The following is a 16,923-nucleotide window of genomic DNA, read 5'->3' on the forward strand; positions in this document are numbered from 1 at the left end:
ATGCAGGTGCCCCTTCAACTCAGTAAGTTTGTAGCCTTTGGATAAATACCTTGCAGTGCAGTTGCTGAGTCGTAAGGTAATTCTGTTTTGAACGTTTTGAGGAACCAACATATTGTTTTCCAGAATGGGCTGCACCAGTTTGCCTTCCCACCAATAGTGCACGAGGGTTCCCCTTTCTCCGCATCCTCACCAATACCTGTTGTTTCCTGTGTTGTTAATTTTAGCCATCCTGACTGGTGTGAGGTGGCATCTCATTGTGGGTTTGATTTGTATTTCCCTGATGCCGAGTGATGATTAGCATCTTTTCATATGTCTCTTAGCCATCTGGATGTCGTCTTTGGAAAAATATCTATTCATGTCTTCTGCCCATTTCTTAACTGGATTATTTATTTTTTGGGTGCTGAGTTTGATAAATTCTTTATAGATTTTGGATACTAACCCTTTATCAGATATGTCATTTGGAAATATCTTCTCCCATTCCGAAGATTGCCTTTTAGTTTTGTTGATTGTTTCCTTCACTGTGCAGAAGCTTTATATCTTGATGATTTTGCCCAAATGTCAGCTAATGTAAGTGTTCTGAGCACATTTTTAGGCAAGCTAGGTTAAGCTACAGTGTCCAGTAGGTAAGGTGTATTAAATGCACTTTTGAATTACGATATTTTCAACTTACAACAGGTTTATAGGGATACAACCCCATCTTAAGTCAAGGAAGATCTATACTTTCTAAATGGGTAAAAATAGAAAATGCAAGTTTTTAAAACTCCTCCTAGATGTCTGGTTTATTCACAATTTGGGCTTCCCTCACTACCCCCCATTTTCTGTCTGTAACACCTTTCTACAAGAATTCTCATCTTTTTACTTTATTTTAATAGAACTTTCCGCCTCCTGGGCATAAAACTCTTTAAAGTGCACATTTGGTTCGGAGGGGTTGTGGATTTTTTTTTTTCAAGAGAAGTTTAAAAACCTTCATTTTGCATTCAGGAATAAATGAGAAGTGGTGTTATTTATAATTGGCTCCTTCTAATTCAGACTAAATGTAGATTAATCCTAATTGATAACACATAAAATTTAATTAAACCTTAATAAAGAACCTGGGAAAGNNNNAAGAGTTCTCAAAAGATAATATCAATGGTAATGTTGGATGCTGCACACTGCAATACTTGAGATAAAACACAATTCGTAGGAGTATTTTCAGGGCTTTGTGCAAGTCCAGATATGGGTCATTATCTCAAAGAGGACACTCATTAAAATTGTGGATAAATCTGAGAGAGGGTGTTCTTTGTGCAGCTCACCGATAAGAAGTTTGGACCCTAAGAGCTCCCAGTGACCTCCTCAACCCGCCTTCCTCTCTCCAGCCTGTTGGTCAGATGGCGGCTCAGCTCCCTGCACACGGAGCCACCCTGAATCATTGCCAGGAGCTGCCATCCCAGCCCACGACGCATCAGACAAACCCTAAACAACTGAATATCTCATTGTAGAAATCCAATTAACAATGTTACATAAACATCACCCCTCTGATGGATGTTCCTAGAAGAGAAACATTTTCATTTCATGTATTCATGAATATTTTTATGTGTTCGGGAGTGACTGAGGACTGATCTTCCATGGTCAATCACCCCACTATCTAATTACTTAAAACATGAATAGAGAGCCCAGGCAGGTGGGAGACCAGGCCCACAGGAACGGGACGCCTTAGAGATGGGAGCATACACTCGAGCTGCTGGCAAAGCTAAATAAAAGAAGCAAACCCAGATGCCTCCAGGGGTCAGAAGGTAACCCAAGTGAAGACAGTGGGATTGGGCTGGGATCACAGGAAACTGGAAAGGGTCTTCCTAGTCCAAAGGGGGCAACCATTTCCCCATTCTACCCACACTTTCCATTAGGGACTGCGGATCCAATGTTACCAGATCATTTTAGTCTTAATTAGAATTTTTAAATTTGGATTGTAATCTGAAAAATAAAAGTTGGTAGCAAATCTTTTTAAATGTTTAAATACTCTGCAGGCCTTGTGATTTCTCATGTATAAGTTGACTCTCGATCTATAAAGTTTCTTCCCTTCGGTTCATCCTTTTTTTTTTTTTTTTTTAAGAGAGAGAGCGGGGGTAGTGAGGGGGGCAGGATAGGAAGAGAGAGAATCTCAGGCAGGCTCCATGCTCAGCACAGAGCCCAACACAGGGCTCGATTTCAAAACCCTGAGATCATGACCTGAGCCAAAACCAAAAGTTGGACACTTAACTGAGCCACCCAGGCGCCTCCTTTTGGTTCATTCTTTAGTGAACATTTAATGTTTTTTTGAGCATTCTAGGAAGAAGGAACAGCCCATGCAAAGTGCCCACAACAGGAGTATGCCTGGTGTGTTCAAGAAACAGCAAATAGGGGTGCCTGGCTGGCTCAGTAGGTAGTTCTCAGGGTCATGAGTTCAAGCCCTATCATGGGCATAGAGTTCACTTACAATAAAAAATTACAGTGTAAAATTTAAAAATTAAAAGTATTAAATTAGAAAACTAAAAATTAAAGTATAAAATTTTAAAAAAGAAATAGCAAATAAACTAGTGTGGCTGGAACAGAATGAGTGAAGGAGAGAGTAGGAAGTGAGGAGAGAGAGGAACAGAGGAGGAAGTAGATCACATAGGGAGAAAGCTACCAGGCCTCTTCATCACTGGAACGACTTTGGTTTTTAGTCTACGGGAGTTGGGGAGCCACTGGAAGGTTTTGAGCAAAGAGACATGGGCAGACTTGTGTTTGGTAAAGGATCCTTCTGGTTGCTGTGCTGAGAAGACTGTTGGAAACAGAGAAGCCGGGAGACTAGCGAGGATGCTGTAGCAGTATCCAGCAGTGAGGGGACTGTGGCTCAGACAAGAGTCGTAGCAATGGGGAGGGTAAGAACATAGCCAGCTTCTATCTTAAAGGTAAAGCCAACAGGAATACCTGTAACACTGGTTGTGGGGAGTGAGAAAAACAGAGGATTAAAGGACAATTCCAAGCTTTTAGCTTGAATCACTGGAAGGATGACAGGTATCAATATATAACCCCCAATCCCAAATTCTCCCAGATGATTTCAAACGGCCAGGATGCCCTATTTATCATCCTCTGTCCAATAATAATGATGATGTTAAAGAGTATTATCTTTTTATTGAGCACTTACTCTACAGCCAGGCATTTTCTATGCAATATTGCATTTAATCCTCCAACCACTCTGTGAGTTAGATCCTGTTATTTAGTGCCATTTTCTCCATGAGGACAGTGAGGTTCAGAGAAGTTAAACAAGTTGCCAGGTTTGCAAAACTACTAAGTGACAGAGCCAGGGTTTAAACCCAGGACCCTATGACTGCAAGGCCCATGACCAAAACCACCACGCTATCTTCAAATCTACCTTTTTATATGTCAGGTACGGGCTGGGTCCTTTCACATCATATGATTTTACTTAATCTCTCCAATAATCTTATGAAGTAGGTACTCACGTTTCCATTTTCAAGTGGAAGCCAACTGAAATACCTACCCAAGCCCTACTTCCCTTATTCAGAAATCTTTGTTCTCCAAGAAAATATGATAAGGCACATGGCATCTTCCCACCTGGGCCAATACTGGCTTGGGTAGAACAACTGAGTAAACTGGGGGAGATATAAAGAGGCAAAAGACACAGTCTCCTCTGTCAGGGAGTGTGACTCTCCTGGAGAAGATGATCTGTTACCCAAGGCCAGTCAAATGCCACTAGGTCTCAGTATGTGCCTGCCTTCAGCAGGCAGCCTGCCCAGCGCGGGGAGGGCTTGCTCTGTACTAGGCTTTGAGAACAGAACAATGGACAGGAGGAAGTTCCTACACAATCTAAGGGCAATTAGGAATTTTGGAGGCATACGCATTTCTGTAAATGATGTGCAAAGCTTATTTAAAGGCATCATAACTGCCACTGAGCTGAGTGTCTATTCCCAGTTCTTTCCCTTAAATGTTAAAGACTAAAGACAGCACTTACCATCTGCTGTAGCTTGAGATCTGCTCCTTCCCCAAGGTCTCCTGACATGGCAAGGCCTGGCTGGCAGCCCCATCTGACACAGCCCACCAGCAACATCTAGAAGCAGTCAGAACATCTGCTGGCCTTTTCTCTGCAATATGCAGCTGCTGGAGACTCGTAACCCTTGCCTCTCAGGTCACTTCAGCCTGTGGACAGTAAGGAACCCAGATCTGAGGGCACTTATCTCAGTTCTCATCCAGTGTGTTATTTATTCAACAAATGTTTACTAAGCACCTGCTAAGTGTCAGGTGTGGTTATAGATGATACCATGGTAAACAAGAGAGATGCAGGCTGTTCCCTGATGGAAAAAAATCTAGAAGGGAAATAAACTTTGATTACGTTCACTGGACATTGGGAAGATGTACAGAGTATTTCAGGAACATGTAATTGGTAGATCTAAACCAACGTGGGGTATTCTGGATGAGTGATCTTTGAGCTAAGAAATGAAACACGCATTAGCTTGGTGAGGGCAGAGACTGGTGAATCATTCGGGCAGAGAGAACAGTGTGAGGAAAGGTCCTAAGTCTGGACAGAGCATGTCAGTTTTGAAGAAAAGAATGAACTGTAGAACAGTGGGGGAGCATGACATAAAATAAAGCAAAGACGCCAGATCATGTAAGGCCTGATCACCGTAAGGAGTCCTTTTATCTCCCAAAGGCAGTGGGAAGCCATTAAAGGGTTTAGGCAAATGAATGGCTTGATTAGATTTATATTGTAAAAAAATCTTTCTGATGGCTGTGAGGAGATTGATGGAGGGAAAGAGGAGGAGGAGGAGTCTAGGCCATTGCAGTGGTATAGGTGAGAGAGGATGGTGCCAGAGGCCATAAGGGTGGCAGTGGAAATGAAAAGGATGAGATCTAGGTCTGTTTTTGGAAGATGCAACAAAACATGGTGAGACTGTATGAGGTGGGTGAGAGAAAAGGCAGAATTGAGGCTGATTCTATCTTTTAGGAATGATGGTGCCCTCTGTCGGATGGGGAAAGGCGGAAAAGGGTAAGTTTAGTGACTAAGGTGATGAATTCATTTCCAGACATTCTGAATCAGAGAGGACTGCAAGACATTCAAGAGAACATATACATCCAGAAACAAAACCTAGCCAGCCTCCTATAGTGGTTGGTTATTTGTTCTGACTCTTCTTATGTAAAGATAGCATAGCCAGGAAAGACAAACTTCCACCTTGTGACTATCCTCCTGGCCCGGCCAGCAAAGAAAAACTTTCATCCTATGAGTCCCGCCTGGCTCATGTTGCTGCTGTTGCAAATAAAAACGTGCAAATGGATACCCTGAAGAGCCAATGATGTTTCAGAAGCACGCATCATGCAGCACCTTGGACAGATCCCTGACTGCCCTTGCCACAAACTTAGGCTTGTCATTCTATGCATCTTGTCTTCTATCCTGCCCCTTCCTACCCCACTGACCTCAAACACTACTTTCTGTGTGTCAGTTCATCTGTTCCCCTTATTTATGGCTTAGAACCCCAAAAGACATAACCTTGAATTTAAAGTCTTCCACCATCTGATTCCTGATGTGAATGCCATGAGACAAGCCTAAGGAAAAGTAGGGTCTGAAGACCAGTGAGGATCTTCCTAGCATCTGACAGGGGGTGGAGGACAGAACATTAAACCAGGGAAAGCATGAAGCAAGAGAGAGAGATACAAGACCGAGAAATTAATGACGCACAATAGATCCTTCCAAAAGCTAAAGTCTGCTTAGGAGATCAAGATCAGGGTGAGCCCTGCAGGACATGGAGGGAGAGGGAGAGAATGAAAAGGAACAACCAGGAAGATCATGGGGGGTAAGAGTAGCTGCAGGAGAAGACCCTTGATAGAGCTTACAGCAACACCAAAGAACAATGTGTGCTTAAAATGCTGTGTGAGTGGAAGGATGCAGCTTGGTAGTGCATAAAGACACTCCAGTAATGGTATTGATTTAGGTCCACAACTTCTAATTAGGAGATAAAAGGAAAAGAACATAAGGTAATTCTGTGTGCCCACATCACATAATGTTCACAATGCACTCTGCTTTGAGAGGGGAGAAATGGCAAATTTGTGGTACAGAATGCATAGTCTTGTTTATGTTTGCACAGAAAATTTAAAATCTGGCAGGATATACTCTAAACTGTTAGCAAAAGTCCTCTCTGAAAGGTGGGATCATAATAAGATTCCATTTTCTCTGTAATGTCTTTGCTTTTATGATTCTATACTAAGTCACTGTTTGGCCAGTATGCACAAGTGCAGCAGTGTGGATTGCTAAAATACTTCTGATTGGTTGGGAAAAGCCACTCTCCCAACACCCTGCGCTCAAAGAACCTTCCCCAACCTATCCATGATTCAGCAGGTGAAGGGTTAACACTGAGTACAGCTGGGAGCTGCCAGGTCCCTTCCAAGGCCAGTGTCCATTCTGATGGTTAATTTTTAAAATATTTATTGTTTGCAAAAAAATATATATTCTTTTTTTTTTTTTTAAGCATGGTATTGACTCCAATCAGAATTGCAGGACTATGATGCTGGAAGGATTTCAGAACATTGGTTTGCAGTTTTTATTGTGGTCACTATTCACATGCCAAATGACCCCTACCTAAAGGACTCACTTTTATAGTATGTTTCCCCAAATTCTAAAAATTATTTAAAATTTTTTAAAACCAAATGTCCTGCAGAGACTTTGCCTCCTCTTATTTGCACTTCACCCAGATATAGCTGCCAAAATAAGAGTCCCAGCAAGGACTCTGCCTGATGCTATGTCACAGCCCAAGTGGGGCTGCTCTTTCCTGAAGACTTGTGTCAGCTCCCTTTTCCCCATTCACTTTATACTTGGCCTCTGTTCCTTAATATTTCTTATTATTATGTTCTGTCACCCTGACTGCTTCGTAAGCACTCTGAAGACATATAATTTGGCAGGTTTTTTTGTCCTCACTCTACCTAGCCTACTGCCTGGTTTGTGGAGACTTTCAAGGGTATTTATTGTTATTGATACTGAAACGTGTTATTTGCAAAGTGATCCTCTTCCCTGGTTACTGCCCGAACTGTCCCTGCAGGGTTAGTGCGGTGGAGGATACAAAGCCTGTCATCAGAGGCTTAAACACAACTGGGGTTGGAAATATTCCCCCTTCTGAAGGAGCAGAAATCATTTTCTGCCTGCCTGTCCCAACAGGTATTGCTTTTACAATCCTCTCTTATCTTTAATATCCTTTTCTACTCATCCCATTATCTGGTAACAAATATCACTCTCTTTTCTTTCAGAATAGTTGTTACAGGACAAAAGTTCCTTACCTACCCAGTATGTTCCATGCTGGACATTAGGACTCATTGCTTTTATCAGCGTCCCTGTGTCCAGAGATCAAAGTGCCTTAAACCAGATGAAGATTTTTCAGTGCCTGGCTCGTCAGCCAGTGTATGGTTAATAAAGGTAATCCAAGCAGGTGTAATAAGAAAATCTCCAAATTCCAGTGGTTTAGCATAATGCACCCTTATTTCTCACTCACATCGAAGTCCAGTGAGTGTTTCTGGTCAGCAGGCAAGTTTCGTCCATGCAGTGACCCAGGGACCCAGGCTCTTTTCGTCTTATAATTCTGCTTTCCCCCAGGGCTTTGGATTACCTGCACTCAGGCACCCACTTCTTCAAAGACCTTGACCCAGAAGTGACACATGTCACTTCTGCTCATGTTCCCTTAGTAAAGGCTAACTGATGACCACCTGTTGATGCAAGGGAATCTGGGTCCTGTGGTTCCTGGTCCCAGGAGCAACTCTGTGCTGTCACAAGGGGATCATGGGCTCTTGGTGGATAGCTAGCCATCTGCTACAGCAAATGAATTTTCAGAGGCTTAGAAGATCGTCCAGTGAGACTCTTAAGGAAAACCATCTCCAAATGAAGGCAAAGGAAGCATTTTCAGGCTTCTTCTCTCCAAGTCCCTTAAGAACACTCCCGCTACTTGCCACAAGATGCGAGTTTTCATGGAAATGGGGGAAGGTTTTGAACTGGGGGAGGGGGGGGGACTGTACAATGTGACAACCTATATAAACCTTCAAGCTAGGCTTGTAACATTGTAGGACCTGCATCCATAAAGCGTGTGGGCATCAGGAAGTCAAAAAACATTCTGCAATTCTTTGAACCAAACTGGTCTCCCTCTGGAGTTACCACTGCCTGACAGTGCATCCCCACACTGTCATCATCCATACAGCCAAACCTTGAGGCAAAAATCAAGCCCAGGAAGGAAAACTGAAGTAAACTCACAGAACACGTGTCTAATAAAGCTATTTCTTTCAAAAATATAAGCAACTGCTACTGGTCTATAATGAACATTTTTATTTTTAAAGTATTTTCTTTCATAGAGAAGAAATGTAATTCATTCTTTTCCCCAAAATAATAAAGAAAATTGCTACTGAGAACAGTTTGGCATTTGAAACCTAGTGGGAGATTTCTCCAGCAGATGGTTTTGTGGCAAAAAGCTTTTAAGAATTTCTAACTGCTAGCAAAAAATATATGAGAGAGAGAAAGGGAGAGAGAGAGGGGAAGGGAGGGAGGGAAGGAGGGAGGAGGGAGAGGGAAACCAGAGAGCGAGAAAGATTGATTTGATATGATCAAGAAAAGATGTACCCAAAGAAAGCAATCCTTATTCAAGTTCTGATGACTCAAATGATCCATAGACTAGGTTGTAGATTCCAAAATCTGGCTGTGCATCAGAATAGCATGGAAAGCTTGTTTAAAATAACCATGGAATTGGAATATCTGTGGGTGGTGACCAGACATGCATATTTTTTTTTTAAAGTTCCATAGATGATTCTGTTGAAACCCGGTGGCCCAGTCTTTTTTTTTTTTTTTTAAACTCTGATGGTGGTTATGCAAACCAGTAGGCAGTATTTTTAGCTTAGCAAAGATCCTGCCCTTTTGGCCACTTGGCTGTCATTTGCTACATGTGCACGTCCCCCAGCAGCAGGCTCTCCAGCAGGTCCCTCATGTTACCACACAAAGCATTTGGGTGATGTTCTTAAGAACCCCATCGACAAAGATACCAAAGCAGTTAATTATTTTATTTGGAAGCAAGGGAGACAGACTTCACAGCCAATCCACCCAGCACTATGTGCAGAGAATCAGAGGTGTGTCACAGCCAATGGCTCTGCCAAATACCATTGGCCACATCCTCTCAGAAGGTGGGGCGGGGGGTATCCTGGGAGGCTTGGCGGATCAGCTTTAGCTCCCAACACAGCTGCCTCCTGGCTGAAAGGCCAGGATAAGTCCCTACCCAACCCAGTCTGCTTATTTATAAAATAGTAACTGAAAATTCTGACCCCAGAGTGCTGTGACCTGCAAAGGGGAAAAAGGTGAGAAAAGCAACTGGAAAAGCACCTGCCACAGAAAAGGAACTTGATCAATGGTACTTCCTTACCACATTTCTTTAAACCTCCTTCTCCCTGGAAAAAAAGAGAACCAATTGTCAAAGGCTGACAGAAGACATTCATGTTTTCCCAGCACTCCAGGAGTTGTCTACAGAAGGGTTATCCACGACAGAATCTGGAGACAGGTGTCGATCTCTATTCTTATGTAAGGGAGCTACCACCGAATAGGCTCTTACTTCTAATTCCTGCTGTCACCTCAACCAGAAAGCATCTCTTTGTACCTGAGGCCATGGTAGGAAATGCCAGGTATGGCTTTTGCAGCCATAACTTGGGTTATGGGCATGATCTCTGTGAGTCCCACATGGTCAAATGCTAAATTATATGGGATTCAAATTAATCATATAGACTGTCATAAAACAACAGACTCTAAATATTATTTACCCAGCATCAAGCAGATGTTTGTTTCCAAAGCTACAATTTCCTCTAATTGGCTGACATTGTGCTGCATAAACACCCATGCAAGCTTATGTTCTCTAATGAATGACAAATGCCTAGAAGAATCCTCTGTGGATTGGCAGCCTCCCCCTCCAGCATGCAAATTGCATGGAAATTCCATCAGTACATGCAGATAAGCTGATCTGCATGATTGGCAGACTGGTGGATAAACACACCCATGGAGTCATTGTCCAAATTCAATTTGGTGGGTTCATCTCTGTTTTTAGTGATCATTTGTTAAGTTATTCATCCAGCCAACATTCCCTGAGCAGCCATTCCACAACAGGCTCTGTCTTGGGCTTTGGGAATACAAAGATGACTAAAAATATGGTCTCTCACTTCAGGTAGTCCACAGTGAAAGAACAGAGACACGACTGGTAAAGAAAGTTAACAATGTGAGAGGCGCAAAAATAGAATGTGGGCAAGCATCTGTGGTCAGAGAGGGAATAAATCAACTCTGCCTATAGGGGTTGGGGATAGCTGCCCAGATTTTCAAAGCAAAACTCAGAGGAAGATCTGAAGAGTCAGCTAGACAAAGTGTAGAAACGGAGGTCGCAGTAAAGAGAATAGCAAGGACACATGACAAAACATGCCGGGGTTTGGGAGCCGACAACAGTTTGAACTTGCTGGAGCATACGGTGCAAGCAACTGTCTGCTGTTTTAGCTCCTTAAAAATGCGTGCAAACTATACAGCCCCTTTGAAGGGTAACATGGCTGTTATCTATTGAAATTTAAAATGTGCGTTATCTTGTTTGCATAGCAGCAAAAGATATGGCAGAGAAAGTGATCCTCTATAAGGAACTAGTTAAATATGGTACATCCACATAGAGAAATACTACGCAAACTAAATACTCTGTCAAAAGGCATAAGTATATGTCCCATAAACTTACAAGATTTACAGTTATGGGTAGATCTCCAGAAGATACGGTCAAGTGAAAAAATCATGAGATAATAAAGACAGGATGCTACCTTTTGTGTAAGAGAGGAGACAAAATAGCAATACCTATTCTTCTTTGCTTTATTCATAAAGAAACCCTGGAAGGATATACAAGAAACTAATAACCTGTAAGGGTGGGGGGAATAGATTAGCGAAGAGCTGGGGGTGAGACTGCAATGCAGACCATGTAGATTGTTTTTTTAAATTTTCAAATCACATAAATGCATAATCTCTGAAAAAGTAGGACCAGGGGTGGGGCACCTGGGTGGCTCAGTGGGTTAAGCATCCAACTCGTGATTTCAGCTCCAGTCATGATCTCAGGGTCTTGGGATCAAGCCATGCATTGCAGTCTGTGCTCAGTGGGAAGTTAGTTTGAGAGATTCTCTCCCTCTGCCCCTCCACCAACTCCTCTCAAATAAATAAGTAAATCTTAAAAAAAAAAAAAAGTAGGACCAAATTTTAAAATGTATCTGCCTCATGGCCCACCAATTCCAGTCTTGGTATCAATCACAATCACTCACATGCTTGCATAAGAATATTAGGAGAAGAAGGAGAAGGAGAAGGAGAAGGAAGAAGGAAGAAGGAAGAAGAAAGAAGAAAGAAGAAAGAAGAAAGAAGAAAGAAGAAACTGGATCAACAAAAATGTCCATTAATAAAATCATAGAATAAAAAAAGTATGTTCATACTTTGGACTATCATGCAGCAGTTAAAACTATGAGGTAGATCTTCTATTCACATGGACAAATCCAAGACTCCCAGAAGGATAGGATACTATTACTATAATACACCCCCCCCCAAGTAACACTGTGCTATCTAAGCTGCAGTAATTCACACAAATCTGTTACCAGTGCTTACTTCTGGACATGGTCTAGAGCAGTAGTCAGTGCTTGTCTTCTATAAAGAGCCAGACAGTCAATGTTTTAGGTTTTTCAGGCTTTACGGTCTCTGTTGTGCCTAATCACATATGGCAAACACAGCCACAGACAATATATAAATAAGCTGTGTTCCAATAAAACTTTATTTCAAAAACAGACAGGGAGCCAGATTGAGACTGCAGGCGTAGTTTGCCAACACCTGGTCAAAAGAACCAAGACAGGAGATGTTGATTAAAGATTTTTTTTTTTTACAAGGAGAATGAAAGTATCTCTTACTTATCTAACTAAAGTTCATTAAAAACAACATAAATACGTTAGTCTGCTTGGGCTCCATAATATCATATACTGGGTGGCTTGAATAACACACACTTATTTTCTAACGGTTCTGGAGGCTAGAAGTCCAAGATCAGGGGCGCCTGGGTGGCTCAGTCGTTAAGCGTCTGCCTTCGGCCCAGGTCCTGGGATCGAGCCCTGCATCAGGTGCCCTGCTCCGCTGGGAGCCTGCTTCTTCCTCTCCCACTCCCCCTGCTTGTGTTCCCACTCTTACTGGCTGGCTCTCTCTGTCAAATAAATAAATAAAATCTTGAAAAAAAAAAAAAAAAAAGAAGTCCAAGATCAAGGTGCCAGGGGTGGTTTTTGGTGAGGACTCTCTTTCCGGCTTGTAGACTGATGCCCTCTTGCTGTGTCTTCACATGTTTTTCCTCTTTGTGCATGGAGGAAGAGAGAGAGAACACTCTGGTGTCTCTTCCTCTTCTTACAACGACATCAGTCCTATCAGATCAGGGATCCATCCTTATGATGTCATGTAACCCTAACTACCTCCCTAAAGGCCCTATTTCCACAGTCACTTTGGGGGTCAGGCCTTCAACATGTGAATCTTAAGGAGACACAATTCAGTCTGTAACAGTGGGTCAAGACTTGTGCCCTATAATAACAATACGAATACACAGGCTCCTCCTCCCAGATTCTAAAAGAAATGAGTCAAAATCATGATGGTTCTTGACATCAGAAGGCCCAGCCAGGAATTATACCTTCCTTCCTGAACATTCTCTCCTTCTTTTCCCTGGCAGGAATGTTCCTCTCCCCGAGGCAGTGCTGGTGTCCTGCCTGGGTAGGAAGTCTTTACTACCACACCTCCCCCCCACCAACTGACACACTCTCTCTCTCTGTCTCTCTCTCTCTCGATTCCTCCTCACCTGTCAGAGGTGCTAGAAAGGCATGTGCTGAGAAAACCATGGCAATAGCTCCAGATCCCCTTTGGGACTTATGTCTATATTTGTCTCTATCTTCTGATATTTATCTATCTAAATCTTTCGAGAGAAATTATAAGGAACTGGCTTATGCAATTATAAAGTCTGAGAAGTCCAGACCCAGGAGAGCCAATGGTATATCTGAATCTGAGTTCAAATGCAATAGAAGACCAATGTCTCATCTCAAAGACAGGCAGAGAGAGAATTCTTTCTTATGCAGACTTTTATTTTCAGGCCTTCAACTGATTGGATGAGGCCCACCCACATTGAGGAGGGCAATGTGCTTACTCAGTCTACTGAATCAAATATTAATCTCACCCAGAAACTCCCTCAAAGACACACCCAGAAATGTTTAACCAAATGTTTGGCACCTTGTAGCCTAGACAAACTGACACATAAAATTAACCATCACAGCAAGGGACTAGAAAAAACTCAAGTGTCCACCAGTAGAAGACTGGTTAAATAAATTATGGGACAGCCAGACAAGGGGACACTGTACAATTATAAATTTAAAGAGAAGAAAAAAGAATGAACTTCTCTAAATACTCTCATGGAAAGAACAAAAGTGGAAAAAGCAAAGTGTAGAATATGTGCATAATAGGATAGATTTGAGAAAATGAGGAAAAATTAGCATTTATATTTGTATTTTCTTATATATATGTAAAGAACCTCTGGAAGGAGTCCTAAGAAACCACACAACTTTCCTATGAAGATAGGAACTAGGCACATACAAGACAAAGAAGGGAGGGAGGATTTTTGCAGACTCTTCATATTGTCTGGATTTTAACTATGAAAATGCAGTACCTATCCAAAAAACATTTTAAATAACTGAGAAGAGAAAAACAAGTGTTGGGCACTTCCGAAGGTCCAATGTGGAAGTCATAAGTACACATCCAGCCAGTAGCGAAAGCCATGAAGAAAATGAGGTTGTCCAGGCAAATATGGAGAGAAGGAAATAATGTGGAACTCAGACCCTGGGGAACACCGACATTTCAGGGAGGGGGAGACGAAGAGACTGTGCAGGAGTCAGGAAGGTAGAGAAGGTAGGAAGGTAGAGAACCGGAGAGTCAGGTGGTCTCGGAGGGTATGCAATGGTCTCATGACGATGAGAAATGTAAAGTACAGACTTAAGCATTCGGCAGTTGGATCATTTCTGGGATGATATATTTAACCAGATAGTCTGTATTGTGTTTGCACTTTCTGTAGGAAATAGATCATGTAGTTACATCTCTTCCCTGGAATTTCTTTAGCTGCTGTCAGTGCAACCTGATTTGAGATGTAAATAAACTGCGGAGATAATGCCGGGATCTCGGCAGACTCCGTTCTGCCGCCCGCCCAGGACGAGGGCGGTGATGGATGGTGCGAGGGCCACTGCATAATCTCTTCTGTTTTAATACTCGATTATCATGTCCCTCATCTTCCCCCAGAACCCGACTCAACACATTAAAATCTCTTTGTTCCTTCCACAATGCTTGTATCTCCCTTGCATCTCCAGCCTCCTTTAATATCGTTCATTATTGAAATGAACACAGAAAACCAATTACCCGGGTGGCAGCAGGAGTTGGTCATGTGCCCACCCAGCCGCACTGGGAGCCTGATTCCTTGTTGAGATAAACAAGAACCCCCATACACAGCCAAGCTCCTCACCTGTCCTTGGGCTCCTGGGAGCCACCCCAACACAGCCACAGGGCTTTAGACATTCCTGTTCGGCTAATTCAGTGCATGTTTGTTGTCACCAGATGCTACGGGACGGCGTGGCGTGTCTAAGTTCGGGGGCCAGGCAGCTCTGCAGGCCAAGCCGTTGTCAACACAGTGAAGAGCAGAGACTTTCAGAATACCTGAGTTCCAATCCAGGCTCTGTTAACAAAGCTGTCTGACTTTGGGAGGATTCTTCATTTCACAGTGCCTTGGATCCTCATTTGTGAAATGTAAATGATGATAGTACCTACCTGGGTGCCTGGGTGGCTCAGTCAGTTAAGCATCTGCCTTTGGCTCAGGTCATGATCTCGGGGTCCTGGGATCAAGCCCCACGTCAGGCTCCCCACTCAGTGGGGAGTCTGCTCTCCCGCTGACCCTCCTCCCCCTCATGCTCTCTCACATTCTCTCTCTCAAATAAATAAAATCTTTAGAAAAAAATAATAGTACCTACCTATTATGGGTCAAATTGTGCCCCCCCAAAAGTTGAGAGTCCTGACCCCCAATATCTGTGAATGTGACTTTATTTGGAAAAAGGATCTTGGCAGATATAATCAAATTAAGCCTCCTAGATTAAAGTAGCATCTCAGTGGAGTGACCAGTGTCATTGTGAGGAGAGAGATTTGGAGCCACAGACCCAGGCACACATGGGAAAATGCCACGTGATGGAAGGAGCAGAAACGGGAGTGATGCAGCTCCAAGGCGGGAGCAAGGGTGGCCACCAGACGCTGGAAGAGGCAGGGAAGGGGGAAGGATTCTCCCTGAGAGGCTTCAGAGGGAGCATGGCCTAGCCGACTACTTGATTTCAGATTTCTAGCCTCCAGAGCTAAGAGAGAATAAACTTCTGTTATTTTAAGCCTCCCAGCCTGTGGCAACTTGTTACAGCAGCCACAGGGAACTAATACACCCCCTCAAAGGCTTGGTATGAGGATTAATTAATTATACATGCAATCCATGCAAAGTGCTTAGGAGAGCGTCTAACACCTAGTGAGTCATACAAAAGTGCAGCATTATCGTTATTACTAATTATTATTACTGTGGTAGGCTTGTCCCATTAAGCAGGCCAAGTTTCCCTCATCACATCAAATAACAGCTGACAGACAGATAGGTTAGGTGCCTCCCACCTTCACAGAAACCTAGAGCTTCCAGTTGGTAAGCGAGTCCTCACTCTACCTCTGGAGCAGGTGAAAAGCCCAGCTTCTCCCGTCTACACCGCTTGAGTCACCTTTGCAGGGGTACTGTGACAGGGAGGATGTCCAGGGCATTTGCATAAGCTGACACCTTGTCGAAGTCTAGGCTGGTTTCTGCTAAACTGAATCGTCCTGGTGGGGAGAACCAGTTCCTTAGTCAAGGTTACTGAGGCATGGGAGCACTGTGGTTAAGCACATCGATCTTGGAGTCAGACTATGTAGTTCAAATCCCACCCTCTCCCCTTACCAGCTCTGTGACCTTCAGCGATTCGTTAACCCCTCTGAACCTCAGTTTCTTTATCTGTAAAATGGGCAAAAGCTAGCGTAAGGTGTATAAGAACATACAGGTGAATAATCTAGAGAAGGTGGGAAAAGGGGCAGTTTGTTCAGAACCAACACAGCCTCTCTTTCTCCTACCTACACACACACACACACACACACACACACCCATCTGGTGGCACTTCTTAGATCATTCCTAAAGCCTAGCAGAGTTATCTGTTCTTTTGCCTGTCTCTGTGTAGACTAAGCTCCTTCAAGAAAGAGAATGCGTGTGTCCTGAGCATCCTGAATATACAGAGTCCTTGTGACCAAGAACACATACTGAACAAAGTGTCTCAATCCTAAGGCATTTACATTCCAGCTTTATGATTTCTACTGTATCTACTTACTCCATGAATTCTTATTCTAATAGTTAAGTTCCTTTCAATCAAGGGTCAGCTAACTGCAGGCCTAATCCGACCACAACTACTCGAGTACTATCATCATGGCTGCTTTCAAGCTACAACAGCAGGATCGAGCAGTTTGCAGTGGAGACCATATGACCCACAAGACTGATGATATTTACTATTTGGCCCTTTACAGAAAAAGTCTGTCAACCGCTGCTTTCAATCAATTTGTTGTTTTTAAGTGTATTTTTAAATAGGAAACTTCCTATATCTAATGTAAATGGAAACCAGTATTTCTTGCCATGGAAGGCAGCAATCAAATCACTATGGAACTATGAAATAAACCACATACCAGCTAAAAGTACTTATCATGCCTCAGGAAGCCAGGCTGTAGTGCACAAAACAGAAGGCTTGGGAGGAGGTGCCAGGACGAACAGTGGAAACTGGGGGGGGGGGGGGGGGGCGCCGGCTTCC

At 43.1% G+C, this 16,923-nt stretch overlaps 1 protein-coding gene across 1 annotated transcript in view; it reads right to left on the bottom strand.

Moving 5' to 3' along the window:
* The window catches only part of HS3ST2 (heparan sulfate-glucosamine 3-sulfotransferase 2), a 240,819-nt gene that overhangs the window by 215,450 nt on the left and 8,446 nt on the right, over positions 1-16,923 (bottom strand). Inside the window, exon 2 of the transcript XR_005836034.1 lies at positions 3,971-4,155. The gene's annotated coding sequence lies outside the window, so the exon portion shown is untranslated. The remainder of the gene's footprint in view (positions 1-3,970; positions 4,156-16,923) is intronic.

This window comes from Ursus maritimus, unplaced genomic scaffold (assembly GCF_017311325.1).
Source record: "Ursus maritimus isolate PB19 unplaced genomic scaffold, ASM1731132v1 scaffold_2, whole genome shotgun sequence".
In the NCBI taxonomy this organism is placed as follows: domain Eukaryota; kingdom Metazoa; phylum Chordata; class Mammalia; order Carnivora; family Ursidae; genus Ursus; species Ursus maritimus.